Source organism: Rhinatrema bivittatum, chromosome 2, assembly GCF_901001135.1.
Source record: "Rhinatrema bivittatum chromosome 2, aRhiBiv1.1, whole genome shotgun sequence".
Classification (NCBI taxonomy): Eukaryota; Metazoa; Chordata; class Amphibia; order Gymnophiona; family Rhinatrematidae; genus Rhinatrema; species Rhinatrema bivittatum.
The window spans coordinates 49497672-49518976 of record NC_042616.1 but is presented as its reverse complement, the minus strand read 5'-3'; the positions used below and the strand labels follow the sequence as shown (position 1 = coordinate 49518976).

At 44.7% G+C, this 21305-nt stretch overlaps 1 long non-coding RNA gene across 3 annotated transcripts; it reads left to right on the top strand.

Annotated features, from left to right (window-relative positions):
* The first annotated feature begins 5862 nt into the window (after nucleotides 1–5862).
* Nucleotides 5863–21229, top strand: LOC115083917. Of its 3 annotated transcripts, none has more exons than XR_003854424.1 (4): nucleotides 5863–6079; nucleotides 6847–6935; nucleotides 7262–7323; nucleotides 7488–7535. It is a non-coding gene; the product is annotated as an uncharacterized LOC115083917 (long non-coding RNA). The 3 variants fall into 3 exon arrangements; XR_003854423.1 differs by lacking the exon at nucleotides 7488–7535 and adding an exon at nucleotides 20984–21229 and having other exon boundaries at nucleotides 5877–6079; XR_003854422.1 differs by lacking the exons at nucleotides 7262–7323; nucleotides 7488–7535 and adding an exon at nucleotides 20984–21229 and having other exon boundaries at nucleotides 5915–6079.
* The last annotated feature ends 76 nt before the right edge of the window (nucleotides 21230–21305 follow it).

Below are 21305 nucleotides of genomic sequence, written 5' to 3'. Positions count from 1 at the left end.
TCAAAAAAGCAAACAGAATGTTGGGAATTATTAGAAAAGGAATGATGAATAAAACGGAAAATGTCATAATGCCTCTGTATCGCTCCATGGTGAGACCGCACCTTGAATACTGTGTACAATTCTGGTCGCCGCATCTCAAAAAAGATATAATTGCGATGGAGAAGGTACAGAGAAGGGCTACCAAAATGATAAGGGGAATGGAACAACTCCCCTATGAGGAAAGACTAAAGAGATTAGGACTTTTCAGCTTGGAGAAGAGACGACTGAGGGGGGATAAGATAGAGGTGTTTAAAATCATGAGAGGTCTAGAACGGGTAGATGTGAATCGGTTATTTACTCTTTCAGATAGTAGAAGGACTAGGGGACACTCCATGAAGTTAGCATGGGGCACATTTAAAACTAATCGGAGAAAGTTCTTTTTTACTCAACGCACAATTAAACTCTGGAATTTGTTGCCAGAGAATGTGGTTCGTGCAGGTAGTATAGCTGTGTTTAAAAAAGGATTGGATAAGTTCTTGGAGGAGAAGTCCATTACCTGCTATTAGGTTCACTTAGAGAATAGCCACTGCCATTAGCAATGGTTACATGGAATAGACTTAGTTTTTTGGGTACTTGCCAGGTTCTTATGGCCTGGATTGGCCACTGTTGGAAACAGGATGCTGGGCTTGATGGACCTTGGTCTGACCCAGTATGGCATTTTCTTATGTTCTTATGTTCTTAGAACCATCAGAGGTGGCAGTAGTGAGCTGATATGCCGGTCAGGGCTGAAGTCCCTCAGGTACTGGAACAGCGATCCCAGGGTTACTGAGCTGTAGATAAACTATAGATAGTGAGTAGACAGATTATGCTGTGTTCATAGCCAGAACCGAATGACAAAACTCACATAAGGTCTTTAGGAAGTTCAGTAGCTGGAAAGGTTTAGGCTCTCGAGGAGCGAGTACCTGGTTCCAGGGAAAGCTCTGAGAGCGTGAAGGTAGCTGACAATTGTCTGAATCTGCGTTAGCTTCCAGGCAGTAGAGAATCTTTGTAGTATCCAGGAACACGGGCCCTCGAGGAGCGACTACCGGTTCCTATCTGCAATCTGAAATAAAGAAAAGAGAGCGAGGCCCCCGAGGAGCAGGTACCCCTGGTAAGTCCGAGGAGGCAGAGTAGCATAGAGAGTATGAATCTCCTTGCTAACTCGATTCATTAGCAAATACTGAGACCTTTTATATTGGAAGCGGATGACGTCAACTCAGGGGGACGCCCCCGAGGTTCGCGCCCTTGCTGGTACAGCAATCGGAGCGCACACGCGCATGCACCCTACGTCATCAGGAACATGATGGAGAGAGGCGGCATGAAGACGCCTTGGCAGCTAACCGTCCATCAGACCTGGAGGGAGTCGCCTCAGAGGTAAACAGAATGGAGTGAGGGCATCGAGCAGTGATGGACGCAACAGGTTAGAAGGGGAGATCGCACAATCAGCTAACACTGCTGGCATAACTATACTTGCCAAGACCGGGAGAGATCATACATTATGCGGATCTTATAGGCCGATCTCGCTAATTAATATCGATTTAAAAATTCTAGCGAGAGCTCTTGCGGTAAGATTGGGGAAGGTAGTGACATTGTTGGTGGGGACTGTTCAATCTGGATTTATACCCGGACGATTAGCATCTGACAATGTGAGGAGAGTAGTTGAGCTAATGTGGTGGGCGCAATCACGTCAGATCCCGGCAGTGATTCTAACGGTAGATGCCGAAAAAGCCTTCGACCGGGTACACTGGCCTTTCCTGTTTCAAGTTATGGAGGTCATGGGATTGGGAGGTCATTTTACTAATTGGGTAAAGAAATTATATAGGAACTCACAAGCAAGTATCAAAATTAACGGAGCCTATTCTGAGCCATTTGATGTGCGAAGGGGAACCCGACAGGGCTGTCCCTTAACGCCCATTTTCTTTGCTCTAACTTTAGAGCCTTTTGCGAACAGAGTGAGAGGGCACCCCCAGATTCGGGGTCTTCAGGTAGGGAAGAAAGACTATAAGATATCATTCTTTGTAGATGATCTGTTGTTTACACTCTCTGATCCAGAGGATTCCTTAAAGACTCTATTGGAGGAATTTAATAAATTTGGCCGAGTGTCCGAGTTCGAAATTAATGGGGAAAAATCGGAGGTTTTAAATATATCAATCCCGTTAATCAATATGCCGCATTGTGTTGCAAGTTACCCTTTAGAATGGCCAAGCAGTTTATAAAATACCTGGGGATTAAGATAGGTTCTAATTTGGATGGGCTATATGGCATAAATTATATTCCCCTGGTAAATCAAATTCAGACAGATATTGATAGGTGGGAGAGAGCGGACATTTCCTGGTTTGGTAGAATGGCAGCTGTTAAAATGAATGTGCTACCTCGTTTTTGCTACCTGTTTCAAACCTTGCCTGTAGAGGTCCCAGAAGGGGCTATGCGCATCTGGCAGAGGAAACCTTTTTGATTTATTTGGAAAAAGAAACCCCCTAGGGTATCCCGACAAGTTTTATACAAGGATAAGGCCAGAGGGGGACTTTACATACCCCATCTATGGATGTACTATATAACGACACTTATGGGAGTGGTGGTGGGATGGCATGGAGGGAGAGACTGGAGGCCATGGATAACTATTGAGCAGTTTGTGGCTGGAGAACTACCATTGACCTCGAGGGATTAGGATATGAATCTGGGGAAAATCAATTACAAAAATCTGACACCCTTCTCGCAATTATTGCTTCGTATCTGGTATAAGTGGCGTGCTTGATTGGCTGGGGATAAAAAGGTTTATCATAGTACTTCCTTTTTACAAAACCCCACCTTCCAGCCTGGTACGGAAGCTAAATTCATCCAACGGTGGAGCCAGAAGGGCCTTACCAGAATAGGGCAATTTTTTGAAGGCCAGCTCATGATTAAGTTCTCTGCTATGCAGGATAGATATAACCTAAACCAGGCTGACTTGCTCACTTATATGCAACTGGCGCATTATTTTAGCACAGGGAAGGTAGGGGAAGAATTATCCAAGGGGAAATCATTGTTTGAGAAATGTTGTGAAAATGCTACTCTCTTTAAACATCCGATATCCCATTTGTATATGTTGCTAAATGGTGACAGCAGGGGTAAAATGAGATATCAAGTACGGTGGGAGATGGATCATGGAATGACTTTATCTGAGGTAGAATGGGATAAATGCCACATGGCTACAGGCAGAAGTTCGGTGTCAGCAAATGAATAGTAAAATTACTGAATAATGCTGGCGGCGCTGTGGACAGAAAGGATCTTTTTATCACATGTGGTGGATGTGCCCCATTGTTGAACAGACATGGCATGCAGTGTTGGAGTTTCTGAAAGATGTTCTGGGGGAAACAGTTCCTAAAGATCCTAAACTTTGTTTGCTTAGTCTAGTGGCAGGGTTTGGGATGGAAGCACAAAGACTCCTTACAATGCAGATATTAATAGCAACGAGATGTGAAATAGCCCTTTGATGGAAGAAGGCCGAGACATCTACACTCCAGGCCATCCTATCTCAGATAGATAAAGTGTACCAGATGGGGTATCTAACAGCTATCAGACATGATAGGGTACACAAGTTTAAAAATATATTTGGGCCCTATACTGTAATTGGAGTTAGCGGACCCAGTAGACCCATTTGTAACAGCTACAAGTTTGTAGCACCTTTGTAGTAAAGGTTGGGGGGTTGGAAGGTTTGAGTAGGAGGGGGAAATTGGACAGGATATAGGATCAAGTAAATAAAACACACTTGAGGCTGATTTAATATAAAAGGCGTGGTTTATTGTACTGTACAATTATATATCAGAAACTGCATAGTTGCACCTTTGAACTGTTTGTTGTTTACTGCTTGTAAATATGTTGATGCACTTAGCACTGTACAATGCTGAGAATTATGAATAAATAAACAATTAGGAAAAAAAAAAAGAAATGGAAGAAGTAGCTGACGAAGGTTTAGGAGCATTCATTAATCCTGTCTTAGCCTCCACTTCAGTGCTGCAAGGGAGAGATGAAACTGATGATGATGAGGAGGAAGAGCAGTCAGCGCAGGCACAGAGTGTGACTGATGCCCCTGGCATTGCTTCTCAGGGTGCACCCACCCACTACTTCAGTTCCAGTGCCAGCATCCACCCTGAAGGCTATAGAGAAGTGATCACAAAAGACATCTGTGATCTGGAGCCACTTTAAAGTGACGGAGGACCCGTGTTTTGCTCGGAGAAATTACTGTGGCAGGGCTATTAGCAGAGGCAAGCAAATGGGACATCTATGTAATTTTGGCATGACGCATCATATGAAGAGGCAACACCCAACAACAGTACTGCCATCTGGGGATGGTAGTAGTACCAGTCAGGGGACCCCTTTTTCCAGGCAGTGTAAAGAGGTTGAAAAGGAGCAGAATCACCCCACCACTCAGCCCCTTCTAACAGTCAGGTGGCAGGCCAGCAGCCCCCTGCCATGTGGCAGAAGTGACAACCCACCATGGAGGAAATGGGGTGGAGTGCGGTAATGCTATCCCGGAGTAGGAGGCAGGCAGCCTCAAAAGTTGTAACCAGGAGCATTGGGGAAATGATTGCCCTTGATGACCAGCCCTTGCAGATAGTGGAGAATGTGGGTTTCAAGCATTTTCTGAAGGTCGTAGTTCCAAATTACAACGTCCCCTCCAGAACCACATTTAGCAGAAAGGTCATCCCCAGCCTGTACAAGCAGTGTCGCAGTTGCATCCAAGCGCTGCTAGCTAAGGCACAGGGGTGTGTGTATTTCACCTGCGATATCTGGACCGCCATGAATGCTGCACACTCTTACCTCTCCCTGACAGCACACTGGTGGGACCTGGCTGAGGCAGGGGCAAGCAGCAGGTCTATTAGTGAACATGTATCAGGGTGGAGGTGGGCTTTACTGCACATCCACCTGACGGACAAGGCCCATACCACAGCCAATATTCTAACTTGCATCAGACAGATGCTGAAGGGCTGGCAACTATACCAGCGAGGGCGACAAAACAGGATTAGCAGCCAGATGTCCAAATGATTTCCTTTATTGGGTGGTAACACGAATATATGAACAATGCCCAACTCTGGCCGAGTTTCGCCCTCTTACAATGGGGCTACATCAGGGGCTACAACATACAATAACACATACTTGTAAATAATAAAAAATAATAAGAAGAACATAACTGAAACACACAATTAGAATGGTAACATGAAAATGTGGTGTAAATATTAATTATGACACAGCATGTGAGTGTGAAAAAGAGAACAACAATTAAATTTTGGTCTTTACCTCTACTTGAGTCGTGTTATGATGACAATCCAAGTCTTAAAAAAGACTGTGCAACAAAAGGTCTGTAAATTAAATGTATAAATTCATTGAAAAACAATATTGAATCTTAAAAATTCTAAAAAATATTTATAGACCTTTCAAAAAACATCAAAGCTGGCATGATAGAATTAACCATATTAAAAATAGAGCACTAAAAAAATAATAAAATTATAACAGGTAGTGAAAAGTAAATAAAATAAATAAAATGAAATAAATTACATTTACACCATATCTTAATGTGATTTCCACTGACAAGAAAATTTGTGTGAAAGATGAATTTTTTTAAATTTTGCCATAGTTGTTTTCCCATTACATTCTATTCAATCAGTCCTTGTTCTTGTCACTTGTTCATTCAATCTTTTTTTCTTTTTATTCCACATTGTTTTATTTTATCTATTTTCATTTTTTCATTCATTATTCTTTCCCATTTTTCATTTTCATTCATTCATCTTTGCATCAAGTTTTTTATTTATTGATACATTTTGCAATTATTGATACATTTTGCAATCATTCAACATACATGGCAGTTCGGTTTCCCTACTAGTTGTTTTTGCATGCGCCGCAATCAAGTTCCCTCTACATACGGGTATTCATCACCACGCCCCCTCCCTTTTGACAGACAGGTCATTTTGGCGCGCTTCAGCCTCTTTAAATAGCAGCCATGTCTTTTTTGTTTGTTTTGATTCGAGTTAACAAGGGAAAGCCACACTGCCGCCTGTGTTTGTTTTCACAACCACATCAAAAAGTAAGTTTGTGCACGTCTTTCAAATTACTTTTTAGCCAGCATATAATGATTTTTTAGGTTTATAGTTTTACACTCGCTTCTTCAGAGCACTTTTATATTTATCTAAGTACTCACATTCACTGATAGCAGTATGAGTCGATGTAAAGAGCAGTCGCGGCATCTTTGCCTGTTTTGATTCGAGTTAGTAAGTAAAAGCCATACTGTTGTTTGTCCTCACAACCACATCAAAGAGTAAGTTTGTTTATGTTATCTAAATGATTTTACAGCTCTTTGTTTTGTTCCTACTTCCGCGTCTTTTTTGCAGCACTTTTATAGTTATTCAAGCACTCATAGTTACCGGCAGCAGTAGCATTCTATGAGCTAATGTAATGTTTTTTATGATCTTCTTAAAACAACACATAGATGTTCTATTTTATCCTCTAGTCAATCAGCATATATTCATTCCGTATTTTGTAGCAATTTATTTATCATATGTAGAATTTAAAGCACACTTACCCAGCTGCATATAACCTATATTCCTCAACTTATGTACTTATTTTTTCAAACCAGGAGCCGTTTCAAAAGTCATTCATCATAACCCTGCTAATTGTCTTGAATAATGTCAAATCAGCATTGTTTTATTTTGGTTCACATGTTTTACACGTACACATAGTTAAAAAAATTTTTTTCACAATATGTATTTAGAGTCAATATGTTTCTGCAATCTTAATTCGCCTATTCACGTAGGAAGTATGTTCTTTTTTAATTTTTCAATCTTTCCAAACAAGATTTCGGCACATTTGCAACCCTTGTGTTGTTTACGAAATAAGAAACTGAGGTACCGCTGTCATTGAGAGTTTAACCAGCCTTTCCAATAGTGAGTATATACTCCTATATTGAGTGCAGCTCTCATTTATTGATACATAACATCAACTTTTTTTTAAAAAAATTCATCTTTCACACAAATTTTCTTGTCAGTGGAAATCACATTAAGATATGGTGTAAATGTAATTTATTTCATTTTATTTATTTTATTTACTTTTCACTACCTGTTATAATTTTATTATTTTTTTAGTGCTCTATTTTTAATATGGTTAATTCTATCATGCCAGCTTTGATGTTTTTTGAAAGGTCTATAAATATTTTTTAGAATTTTTAAGATTCAATATTGTTTTTCAATGAATTTATACATTTAATTTACAGACCTTTTGTTGCACAGTCTTTTTTAAGACTTGGATTGTCATCATAACACGACTCAAGTAGAGGTAAAGACCAAAATTTAATTGTTGTTCTCTTTTTCACACTCACATGCTGTGTCATAATTAATATTTACACCACATTTTCATGTTACCATTCTAATTGTGTGTTTCAGTTATGTTCTTCTTATTATTTTTTATTATTTACAAGTATGTGTTATTGTATGTTGTAGCCCCTGATGTAGCCCCATTGTAAGAGGGCGAAACTCGGCCAGAGTTGGGCATTGTTCATATATTCGTGTTACCACCCAATAAAGGAAATCATTTGGACATCTGGCTGCTAATCCTGTTTTGTCGCCCTCACGGCTTTGTTAGACAGCCTTCCTTGCTGTTTCTTCAGAACTATACCAGCGAGACAGGAATCCTCAGGCAGGGTTCTTTGTCACAGACAATGGTACAAACATGGTTAAGGCAATAACCGATGGGCACTTTCAGAACAACCGATGTTTTGCACACACTCTGCACTTGGTAGTGAAGTCAGCTCTGGGGTTGGAGTCCAATCACCAAGAGAATGAATACCTGCATATGTTAATACAGAAGTGCAGGAACAAAGCAGCATACTTCCACAGAAGTGTGAAGGCGGGGCAGGTTCTCCATCAAAAGCACACTGATTAGGACATGCCTCACAAGCGTTTCCTTCAAGACATTGCCACCCGGTGGAATTCTACCTAGATGATGCTGCAGAGGTTAGTGGAGCTGTAGACACCCCTTCATGAATTTTCTGGTTCAATGGACATAGGTATGCAGAATCCCCTAGGGTATCATGATTGGCTAGTCAAAGTCAGCTGGTAAAAACCCTGCAGCCCCTCAAGGATGCCACAGAGGAGCTGTGTTCCAGAAGTGCCACCTTGGCTGACATCATCCCTATAGTTAATTTCCTGGATGAAAATTTGGAGGGCTTTAAACAGGAAGAGGGAATGACAGTTGAGGTGCTGCATTGTCTGGATGTTTTGCAGCAGCAGATGCAAGAGAGATTAAGGCCTTTAACAGAACACCACACAAATATGCTCACCACAGTCTGTGATTCCTGTGTGAAACGGAAACTTGCCCTACAGTCCAATTGTCTCTCATTTGTGAAGGACCTGCTGTTACTAAAAGTCCATGAATAGGAGTGCCATAGGCAGAGACAGATCAGGCATGAAGCAGAGGAGGAAACAGCGGGCATTTCAGAGAGTTGTGCTAGCCCAAGCAGGAGCAGCACTCTGTCAGCGACAGCTAGTACCTCCTCCTCCTCCAGTTCAGTACGCCAAAGGAATGTTGCCCATAAAGATTCATCTTTTGTGCTACGGGCTAGAGAGAAAGCAGCTGGCATGAGTGACTCTCAGCCCACCCAAGCAAAGGAGACACCAGCACAACTGTCAGTGACACGGTATCTCTCAGAGTCCACAGAGGACATGCAGACAGATCCACTGGCATATTGGGCACACAAGTCCACTGTTTGGCCACACCTAGCCAAAGTGGCTCAGCAATATCTGTCATATCCACCAACCAGTGTGCCCAGTGAATGTGTATTTTCAATAACAGGGGATATCATGAGTCCTCACCGCTCAAGGCTGGCACCAGAGTTGATGGAAATGCTAGTGTTTTTGAAAATAAATCTGCCTTTGTTTGGGTTTCCAAATTTTCCCTGTGAATGGCAAGATGAATAAAACGCTGTGCCTGTCCATCCACTGTCCAGGCCGTACGTCCCTAGAAAGGCCTGACCTGAAACGCTGTGCCTGTCCGTCCACTGTCCAGGCCTTACGTCCCTACAAGGCCTCACGTGAAATGCTGTGCCTGTCCATCCACTGTCTAGGCCGTATGTCCCTACAAGGGCCTGATCTGAAATGCTGTGCCTGTCCGTCAACTGTCCAGGCTGTACGTCCCTACAAGGGCCTGACCTGAAACACTGGGCCTGTCCATCCACTGTCCAAGCCGTATGTCCCTACAAGGGCCTGACCTCAAATGCTGTGCCTGTCTGAGTTTTGTTCTGGTATTTCTAATTTCAGTTTTATGTAGTTGTGCATCTCTTCTTTCCAGAATATTCTTTTCCTGTTTTGCAACATTTGGAATGAAAGAACATAAAAAGCTGACTTCAGATGTTTGGAGCTTGCATAGTTCATATGCTCAAAAGTTTACCTGACCTCATAATATGGGCCATGTTCCCGAAATCTTTCTTAGGTGCCAACAGTAATGTTTCTAGTACTATAGAAAACTGATAGTATTGCACTCTAATTCATCCTCTGTCTTCCCATAGTTTACAGAGGCACTGTGTAAACCACAAAGTCAACATAGGTTGATAATGTAGATTTGGACTTGAGTAGCAGTTTTCTTATTTCTGAGAGCTCTTCATGTTCCTTTGTCATCAACTGAAGTGCAAAAGTACAGTTAATAGCTTCTGGGTATTCACAAATAATCTCCAGCTCAGTTCCAGGTTCACAAATGGCAGTCTCTATTGTTCTAAAAGCATCCTCTGTTGAATTATCTTTCAGAAATGAAAAAGATGCCATTTTCTTCTGGCAGTGAACCAGTTCAAGAAGAAGTGACAGATCAAACCACAACATACCAGAACAAAGGAAATCCTCTAATGCTGTGCCTGTCCATTCAGGATTTATGTCCCTAAAAGGGTTTGACCTCTAACACTGTGCCTGTCTGTCCAGGCCTTATGTCTCTACGAGGGTTTGACCTCAAATGCTGTGCCTTCTGTCCAGGCTTTATGTCCCTAAAAGGGTTTGACTTCTAATGCTGTGCCTGTCTGTCCAGGATTTACGTCTCTACGAGGGTTTGACCTTGAATGCTGTGCCTGTCCATCCAGGCCTTATGCCTCGATGAGGGTTTGACTTCGAATGCTGTGCCTGTCCGTCCAGGCCTTAAGTACCTATGAGAGCTTGACGTCTAATGCTGTGCCTGTCCATCCAGGCTTTATGTTCCTAAAAGGTTTTGACCTCTAATGCTGTGCCTGTCCGTCCAGGCTTTATGTCCCTAAAAGGGTTTGACCTCTAATGCTATGCCTGTCTGTCCAGGCTTTAAATCCCTAAAAGTGTTTGACTTCTAATGCTGTGCCTGTCCATCCAGATCTTATGTCTCTACGAGGGTTTGACCTCTAACGCTGTGCCTGTCTGTCCAGGCCTTATGACTCTACGAGGGTTTGACCTCTAACTCTATGCCTGTGCATCCAGGCCTTAAGTCCCTATGAGGGCTAGACCTCTAATGCTGTACCTGTCCGTCCAGGCTTTACGTCTCTATGAGGGTTTGACCTCTAATGCTGTGCCTGTCCATCCAGGCCTTATGTCTCTATGAGGGTTTGACCTTGAATGCTGTGCCAGTCCATCCAGGCCTTTTGTCTCTACGAGGGTTTGACCTTGAATGCTGTGGCTGTTCATCCAGGCCTTATGTCTCTACGAGGGTTTGACCTCGAATGCTGTGCTTGTCCGTCCAGGCCTTAAGTCCCTACGAGGGCTTGACCACCTCTAATGCTGTGCCTGTCCATCCAGGCCTTATGTCTCTACGAGGGTTTGACCTCTAACACTATGCCTGTCCATCCAGGCCTTATGTCTCTATGAAGGTTTGACCTCGAATGCTGTGCCTGTCCATCCAGGCTATACGTCTCTATGAAGGTTTGACCTCTAATGCTGTGCCTGTTCATCCAGGCCTTAAGTCCCTATGAGGGCTTGACCTCTAATGCTGTGCCTGTCTATCCAGGATTTATGTCTCTATGAGGGTTTGACCTCTAATGCTGTGCCTGCTGTCCAGGCCTTATGTCTCTACGAGGGTTTGACCTATGAGGGTTTGACCTCAAATGCTGTGCATGTCCGTCCAGGCCTTCTGTCTCTACAAGGGTTAGATCTCGAATGCTATGCCTGTCCATCCAGGCCTTAAGACCCTGCAAGGGTTGGACCTCTAATGCTGTGTCTGTCCATCCAGGCTTTATGTCCCTAAAAGGGTTTGACCACTAATGCTGTGTCTGTCTGTCCAGGCTTTATGTCCCTAAAAGGGTTTGACCTCTAATGCTGTGCCTGTCTGTCCAGGCCTTATTTCTCTACGAGGGTTTGACATTTAAACCTGTGCCTGCCTGTCCAGACTTTATGTCCCTAAAAGGGTTTGACCTCGAATGCTGTGCCTGTCCGTCCAGGCCTTATGACTCTATGAGGTTTTGACCTCTAACGCTGTGCCTGTCTGTCCAGGCCTTATGTCTCTACAAGTGTTTGACCTTGAATGCTGTGCATATCTGTCCAGGCCTAATGTCTCTATGAGAGTTTGACCTCGAATGCTGTGCCTGTCCATCCAGGCCTTATGTCTCTACGAGGGTTTGACCTCGAATGCTGTATCTGTCCATCCAGGCTTTATGTCTCTACGAGGATTTGACCTCTAACGCTGTGCCTGTCCATCCAGGCCTTAAGTCCCTACGTGGGCTTGACCTCTAATGCTGTGCCTGTCCATCCAGGCTTTATGTCTCTGCAAGGGTTTGACCTTTAACGCTGTGCCTAACCATCCAGAAGCCCTTTCCTGCTCAAAGGAAAGGGAACTCTCCCTGAGGCCAGCCTGTCTTTCCCCTATTAAAACCACAGGGACCAGACTACTTCCGCTCTACCAGCCTGTCTTGCCCCTATCAACTTTCTGCCACTCTGCCTTGATTCCATACACCAGATAACTCACTCAACTCTTTGTGGTGTTCTTGCCACTATCATGGTTCCTCAGTGTGTTGTGCTAGTCTTTCTGCTTGCTATGTTCCCCCTTCATTGTGCTGTAGGATGTTGATGCCACTTGTCTTGCCGCTTTGCCTGTTGTGCTTCCTTCGAGGGTTCATGCATCTGTTATCGGTGCTCTCTTTTGAAGCTGTGGTGTGTTTTTGACTCTCTCGCTGCAGCGTTGCATCTCTGTTAAAGCACTCTTACCACTCCTGGTACCCCTTTGCCCCTTTAAAGTGCCTTAGGCTATTCATGTCACTTTGGTGCCACTTTGCCACAGTCTAAGTACCTTGGAGCTCTTTTCTCGTTCTGATGATAGCTCCCCAGAAGTTTTATCAGAATTGATAAGAAAACTCCAATTCTGCAGCCAAAAATAGGCTGCAAATACTTCCCCCATTCAATTTAATGGGAAATCGGAAAACGAATAAAACATATCAACAAATTGGCTTTCCCCCGTATGAAACTAATGCAACGAATTTGGGTCCCGGCAAAACGAATACTGAATAGCAACACATTTTTTCCTTCTGCACATCCCTAGAAATTGTGGCACTTCTTGCATGAGGAGTAACAAGGCCTCTTCCACAATCTCATCCCTCTGCCAGGTAACTGGGAGAAGAGCTAATCCTGTTTGGCCACAATTTCTTCAGACAACCATTTCAATTGCGTTTAGAGAATAGTAAATGAATATTCCAGTGTCAGTTTTCATGTATTCTGAAGAAATGTTTTTTTCAGACAAAGAAAGAAACTTATCCAAATACCTTTCAGAACAATAAGTTATCTCCAATCTGTACCACAACATCCAATTTGATGTTGTTGCACAAAGTTGAATTTTTAATCCTAAAACACATCTCTGGCTTATATATGTAAACCGAATTGATATGTAACATTTGCTACATGAGGATAACCTTCAAACAATTGCGCACAACTCCATATACGCGCATATATGGTCGCACGTAGTATTTTATAACCTGCGCGTTTCAGGTATGTGCAAATTATAAAATACACGTATGTCTACCCCCCAACATATGCACATATGTTTGCTTATGAACGACAACCAGAAATTCACTGAAAACGTGTATTTTTCCTATCTATTTTGGAAGCATATGTGTGTATATTTTACACATGAAAAAAAATATAACATGCTCATGTAAAACCCTGGAGGATGATATATTTTAGAACATGCATGTGGAACTGAAATCATCATCATCAGTTTGCCAATTCCTCCATCGGTTCATCTCCTTCTCCAGGTCATTGGGACCCTCCTAGTTCTTCACCCTGTACTCCCCGTCCCCCCCCCCCCCCGCTCACCCAGGCCTCTGATCCAACCAATAACAGACAATAGACAAGTCTGATATCAATTGTGCAAGATAATTAGCAGGAGTAAAATTACACAAATAAATTGCCTTATATATTTGTTTACATGTCTTATAAAATAGCAACTTACATATGTACCTTTTGGCCCTGCCACAGAACACCCCTAGACCATACCTTTTTTATGCGTGTATCCTCCTCTTCGGGGGTCCTCCAGGAATATAAGAGTATACCAACAGTTCCCGGGCCACTCTTGCTCCCAGCTCTCCTTCTTCACATGTTAATACAGATCACTGGCCCTGGGGTGCCGGGGTTCTTCCAGCAGGGAGCAGGATATACCTCTGGGGCCCTAGGTTCACAGAAATGATGATCCAGTTCAGTCAGTCTCTCATTTTCTCTTTGGATGCTCTCATAGATGTACTCATGTAAGGATGGTCCTTGCTTTAGGGGACCCTCTACTCTGAATAAAGACGCCAGACACTCTGATGGATTATTCAACAAAAACTTTACTGCAATGAAAAATACTTCATGCTAAAATAAAATGCCTCTTTCTCAGTTTTGTTAGCTGAGTCAATGTCAATGTCTCTTTCTCTGGTGACAGTTTGGACCTCTGGTGAGGAAAAAGTCCAAAAAATATCCAAAGCTCCATTATTTCTCTTCCTCTCAGTGGGCAGGAACTGGTGGCAAACAATTCCTCCCAAAACACTAGAATAAAATTTTCTGCAAAATTACGTCTTTCTTCTTCTCGGTCAGGTCACTGCTGTCCCTCCATGACTGGTCGGCAGAAATTGACAGCAGTATCCTGAGCTACCTGGCGGGATAAAGCCTCCTGAGCAGAAGCAGGATCGACAACACAAAAATATCAAAACCAAAATAGCTTTAAGAACATAAGAACATAAGAAATCGCCATGCTGGGTCAGACCAAGGGTCCATCAAGCCGAACAGGTTTCCAACAGATGCCAAACCAGGCCACAAGAACCTGGCAATTACCCAAACACTAAGACGATCCCATGCTACTGATGCAATTAATAGCAGGGGCTATTCCCTAAGTAAATTTGATTAATAGCATTTAATGGACTTCTCCTCCAAGAACTTATCCAAACCTTTTTTGAACCCAGCTACACTAACTGCACTAACCACATCCTCTGGCAACAAATTCCAGAGCTTTATTGTGTATTGAGTGAAAAAGAATTTTCTCTGATTAGTCTTAAATGTGCAACTTGCTAACTTCATGGAATGTCCCCTAGTCCTTCTATTATTTGAAAGTGTAAATAACCGATTCACATCTACTCATTCAAGACTTCTCATGATCTTAAAGACCTCTATCATATCCTCCCTCAGCTGTCTCTTCTCCAAGCTGAACAGCCCTAACCTCTTTAATCTTTCCTCAAATCTTTCCTCTCAATTAAATTTACTAGAAGTTCCTTCTGTTCAACATGCTTATTTATATAGTACTCGTGAGACCTCTTTTTCCATTGCTGCGCCAACACAATGGAATCTTATTCCATTTGAGCTCAGGTCTTTGGATGATGCAAAAAAGTTCAGACAGTTATTGAAAGAGCACCTTATCCATCGTGCATACAACATATTCTAGATTGCTGTTAGCAGAATAAATACCTCTGTAGATGTGAGAAGCCTGTTACATATTGTGGGTGACTGATTATTTACTTTGTCTACATGAGACTGGTTATTTTTGTCTTTGTGAAATATATGTAATTTGTGTGGTATTGTATTTATTATTTTTATGTTTTAATTATGTATGTTAATGCTGTAAATCGCCTAGGCCTCTCTGTGGTAGGCGATCAATAAATTACCCATCGAGATGAGAGTGAAAAAGAAAGTAGCCTGTCTTGCATTTAAAATGATTAACTCTGAGAATCTCCCATGGCTCATCTCGATGCTTCATGTGCATAACCCTTCTAGATCCCTGAGACTGTCACAGAGGTTCCTTCACCTTCTCTTTTAATGCTCACAGTATAGTGTTGTTTGAGAATCGCATTAATATTGCCACATCTTGGCATCTTGGCGCTTGCTGGATTTTTTCTAAAACAGTCCGTTTCAATTTAGTGAAAGATCACCATATGAGAAACAATGCTATTAGATTCACTCTGTGTTGGATGTGGTGCGTTGTAGAGGCTGAGAGCACTGTATTGCATTGGCCCCAAAGTTGTATCATCTTTCCAGAGCTTAGGAGAAGCCGATACAAACCTGTAATAGCCGTGGCACACACATTACAATGACCACATATTTGATGGCCTGAGTGTAGAGACTCTCTCATCATGGTAGAGGTATTGCTGCATGCACTACCTGTTCCTTAATGTTGGTGCCCCGCTAGGGTTACCAGCTCCCCTGGGAGTTTGTTCCATGCATCCACCATCCTTTCTGTGAGTAAAATATTTTCCTATGTTATTCCTGAGTCTACCCCTTCAGATCCTAGTTCTTGAACTTCTTTATTCTGAAAAAGGTTTGTTTTTATCAGCCCAGGGTGTTACGGTCATGGACCCTTGGGCTGGCTGAGACAGTGGATGATATGCTGTGGAGGATCACAGCAGGCGTCACAGCCGGGAGGCGGCACAGAAGAAGCTCGGAAGAGGCTTCACCACTGGAAGTCCGAGGTCCCACCAGGAGGAACCTGTAGGGACCCGGACCTCTTGGACTTAGGTGGGATCCTATGTGACCAAGGATCCGGACTGTGTCTGAAGAGATGGACGAAGGATGGCTGAGCCCAGGTAGCTGGAAAGTCTTCACCCTCGGAAGCCCGCGGCTCCCCCGGGAGGAGTCCGAGAGAGCCCGAGCTGCTGGGACTTAGGAAAATCCTTTGGGCCAGCAAGTACCGGATACCTGAGATGATGAAGAAGTCGAAGTCGGAGTCCACGAGTGAAGCCGGGTCAGAAGCCAGGAGTCAGAGATCCAAACCAAAGCCAGGGGCGAAAGCAGAAGACGGAGTCGTGGGACGGAGCCGGGTCGGAAGCCAGAAGTCAGACGTCGATACTAAAACCAAAGGGTGGAAGCAGAAGACAAGTCAGGATACAAGCCAGGTCGGAGTCCAGAAGTCAGAAGAAGCAATCCAAGGACTACAGCAGCAACTAGAGACTCAGACAAGCTGAGGAACCTCGTTGCAAGGCGAGGTGCTAGTGCAGCTGCCGGGTTTAAATGGCCCGGCAGCGTCTGATGTCAGGAGGAGGTATTCCCCGGTTTTCCCGTGCTGACCCCTTTAAGAGTAGGCCCTAGTGCGCGTGTGCGCCTAGGGGGCGGGGCCAGCCATGGATCGGTGTGGGCGTCTCCCTGCAGGGAGAATGCCGAGGAGGGCCGCGTCTTCGGTCCTGAGGCCGGGGGAAGGCATTCCTGTGGTCGGCCCGGCCGCGCGGTAAGTGTAGGTCCCAGGGCATGGACCGGGACCGTAACACAGGGTCCAAATTACTGTTTTGTAATATTTTTTAGGCCTCTGATTACATCATGGACTAAAGTCTATGTAAGTGACACAAAATGAATATATCTATTACATTGAATATACAGTAGCTACCAAAGCATATACTATATTTATTGATCTTTGTTTTCCGTTTTTATTGTATGTTTTGTGGGAATTTATCAGTGTTTATTACAACAAATAAAAAATGGAGAAAATCAGTGGAAACAAATTTGTCTGTTGTTACACCGATTTTCTCAGTTTTTGTTTGTTATAATAAACACTGATAAATTCCCAGAAAAAATAAAATAAATACTGAAAATGAAGGGCTCTAACCATCTACCTTATAAATGGGCTCTGATCGACAGCCCGCAAATGCGCAGTAGAGAGCAGCTCTACCTCGCATGCGCGGGTGAGCACGTCGGTCAGAGTGGAGCGTGATCTGCTAAAAAACATGGCGCTGGGAGGAGCAGTAGCGGCGGCAGCGGTGGCGAGGAGCAGTAGTGGCATTGGCGGCAAGGAGCAGTACCGGCGGCGGCGAGGAGGGCGCGAGGGAGGGACCCCTGGAGATCTCCTGTCTGCGCCGTCCGAGATTGACTGAGGGGGAGGAGGGATGTGACTGAGGGGAAAGGGGAGTGACTGAGGGGAAGGGGGAAGTGACTGAGGGGAGGAGGGAAGGGGAGAATGATTGAAGGGGGAGTGACTGAGGAGAAGGGGTGAGTGACTGAGGGGAGTGACTGAGGGGAGGGGGGAATGATTGAGGGGAGGGGGGAGTGACTGAGGGGAAGGGAGGAGGGGGAATGACTGAGGGGAAGAGGGGAATGACTGGGGGAGTGACGGGAGGGGTGTGTGACTGAGGGGAAGTGGGAGTGACTGAGGGGAGGGGGGAGTGACTGAGGGGGGACAGAGGGATGTGAGTGAGTAAGTGGGAAGGGTAAGAAGTTGTGGAGAAGAGAAAAAGAGGGAGTGAAGGAGGGCTGGGAGAGAGGGAAGGGTTGTGGATGAGCTGAGAGGGGATTGGAGGGGATGAGAGTGAGGAATGGGATTTAGAGAGGGTGGGGTATGACTGAGGGAAGGGGAGGGAGGGGGTGAGAGTGAGGGGAGGGAGGCAGTGGGAGACAGAGAGAAGTGAGTGAGTAAGTGGGAAGGGTAAGAAGTTGTGGAGAAGAGAAAAAGAGTGAGTGGAGGAGGGCTGAGGAAGAGGGAAGGGGTTGTGGATGAGCTGAGAGGGGATTGGAGGGGATGAGAGTGAGGAATGGGATTTAGAGAGGGTGGGGTATGACTGAGGGAAGGGGAGGGAGGGGGTGAGAGTGAGGGAAGGGAGGCAGTGGGAGACAGAGAGAAGTGAGTGAGTAAGTGGGAAGGGTAAGAAGTTGTGGAGAAGAGAAAAAGAGTGAGTGGAGGAGGGCTGAGGGAGAGGGAAGGGGTTGTGGATGAGCTAAGAGGGGATTGGAGGGGATGAGAGTGAGGGAAGGGATTGAGAGAGGGTGGGGAGTGACTGAGGGAAGGGAGGTGAGAGTGAGGGGAGGGAGGCAATGGGAGACAGAGGGTGAGTAAGACTGAGGGGAGGGAAGGGCTGAGTGACCGAGGGGGAGGAGGATGAGTGACCGAGGTGAATGAGCGAGGGGAAGGGGGAGTGAGGGAGAAAAAGTGTAGAAAGGTGCTGTGTTCGAAAATGCACTGAAAAAAAAATTTAATGTAGCCCGTTGTTACGGGCTTAACGGCTTGTATTGTCTAATTGAAGGGGAGGATCAGATGCTAACCTGCAGCATGAGGGCCAAAACTCAGGACATTTCTAAACATTTTAGCCCTCCTCCTTTTTTCAGGTCAGGATGTGTGCATTCCAGAAAAATTCAGGACAGTTGGCAACCCTATGCCCTGCATATAGGAGATACATGGTGGCAACCCTATGCCCTGCATGTATGAGCTACATGGTGGCAACCCCATGCCCTGCATATAGGAGATACATGGTGGCAACCCTATGCCCTGCATATAGGAGATACATGGTGGCAACCCTATGCCCTGCATGTATGAGCTACATGGTGGCAACCCCATGCCCTGCATATAGGAGATACATGGTGGCAACCCCATGCCCTGCATATAGGAGATACATGGTGGCAACCCTATGCCCTGCATATAGGAGCTACATGGTGGCAACCCTATGCCCTGCATATAGGAGATACATGGTGGCAACCCCATGCCCTGCATATAGGAGATACATGGTGGCAACCCTATGCCCTGCATGTATGAGCTACATGGTGGCAACCCTATGCCCTGCATATAGGAGATACATGGTGGCAACCCCATGCCCTGCATATATAGGAGATACATGGTGGCAACCCTATGCCCTGCATGTAGGAGATACATGGTGGCAACCCCATGCCCTGCATATAGGAGATACATGGTGGCAACCCCATGCCCTGCATGTAGGAGATACATGGTGGCAACCCCATGCCCTGCATATAGGAGATACATGGTGGCAACCCTATGCCCTGCATGTAGGAGATACATGGTGGCAACCCCATGCCCTGCATGTAGGAGATACATGGTGGCAACTGGAATACTGGATGCATCCATTGGGGGTCAATGGGGGCCTGGAGCACCCCCTAGCTCTTGGCCCAGTCAGCACCATCTATCAGAAGGGCACCGACCAGTCATTTCCCCCATCACTTGGGGTCTGGAGGTTCATAGGGGAAATGGCTGGTCAGTGCCATGTTGAAGGATGGTGCTGACCAGGCCTGGAACTAGGGGCATTTTGGGCCTCCAATGAACTCCAATTATGAAATTTAGAGGTTCAGGGGAGTTCGGGGGTGGAGGCCCAGCTGCTCCTTTGAGCACTGGGTCTTTTTTAGGGTGGGGGAGTGGGGGAAAGAGCCTGGGGGACCCCTAGATCCCAGTGTTATGAATATATTTGGAGGAGGTCTTTGCAGGAGGGCATTTGAGGGTTGTGTTGTACATAAAGGAAAGTTTTGGGAAGGGGGAAAGGTGTCATTACATATTTTAAAAGTTCTCTTTTTTTAATTTATTTATTGAGGGGGGGGGGGGGGGGCGCTGCTGCCTTTACCGGTGGAGGAGGTGGGGTGGGTAGGGGTTGTGAAAGACCTCCAGGGACTTTTGTTAGATTTTCAGGGGCAGGGGGGTGTAGATTTGGGGCATTTGGCTGTTTAATTAACATTGCAGGGGAATTGGGGAAGCACATTAGCATCCCAATGTCCCTACCATGGTTTATCTAGACCTCCCTGATACCCAATAAAATAAGAGGGCAGACTTTTTTATAAGTCCGCCCTTTTATTTTATTTACATTGAATTGCCTATGCATAAGTTGCTTTGCATGTAGTAGGCAATTTTGTGCATGCAAATGAGCTTATTTCCATAGGGGAAGGAAAACATTGAAAATATTGCACAATAATTATGTGACAGGTCAATATCACATAATAAACAGTGTTTAACACACGATATCGCTGCTTAGTAAATCTAGCTCTAAGTTTGTACCTGAGGCAGCTGAGAGGAAAGTGACTTGCCTGAGGTCACAAAGAGCTGCAGTAGAATTTGAACCCTGGATTTCCCTATTTATAGCCCATGGCTCTAACCACTAGGCTACTCCTGCAAAATCAAGAAAGAAAGTTTTGAAGGCATCGGTGAGGGTTTTGACAGTATTTTTATAAAAAGGCATAGATACTAGTAGAGATGTGAATCGGAATCAGAATCTGTTCCGATTCACATCGTGATTATTTTTTCGTCCGGCCCGATCGGGTTTTTTTTTATCGGCTGCGCCCGAGCCAATAAAGAAAAAACCCACCCCGACCTTTTACAACTAATCCCTTAGCTACCCCCACCCCCCCAAAATCTTTTACAGGTACCTGGTGGTCCAGTGGGGGTCCCAGGAGCGATCTCCCGCTCTTGGGCCGTCGGCTACCACTAATAAAAATAACGCCGATGGCCCTTTGCCCTTACCATGTGACAGTCGCTCCATGGCCTGCCTCCTAGGGTCACCCTCTCCTTCTCCTTCTCTGCTCTGCTATATCCCATCCCGCAGTCGACATTCCGCCTCCCAACGGTGAGGCTCATTGGGGCTCTTCCCCTGGGCGATACCATCTCTCACCTCAGCCAAAGGGCCCACATACCCACAAATCCTAACAGTAACTCCAAGGGAACAGATTAGGTCAATACACAGTGGCAATGGATGTTTTGCCTCAGGCTACAGTATATAAAAATAATATTAGACAAAGTCATACAGTGTCATATTTTATATTCTTTACTCATTACTATTACTTATTTATTGCAGGAGAGAGCTAACCAGCAAATGCAGCGATGTGAAGCTGTGAAAAAGACAATCCAGCAATATGAAATTGTGACAATGAAAATCTCAGATTATCTAACTGGGGCGCGAAGTTTCCTTTCCCGTGATGTCCAAGTAGAGCGTCTGCCAAAATTTTCAATAAAAATCGTTGAAGTTCAAAGAGATGGAAACGCATCAGTATCTGTCATGTCTGTTGGAGAATAAAGCAATTTCAGTCTGCTGTTTGGTGGACATCATGTTTTATCTTTATCGGTTTATCAGTTTTTAGACAACAAGTAAATCAAATATCCTTCCAATATCAACAAAC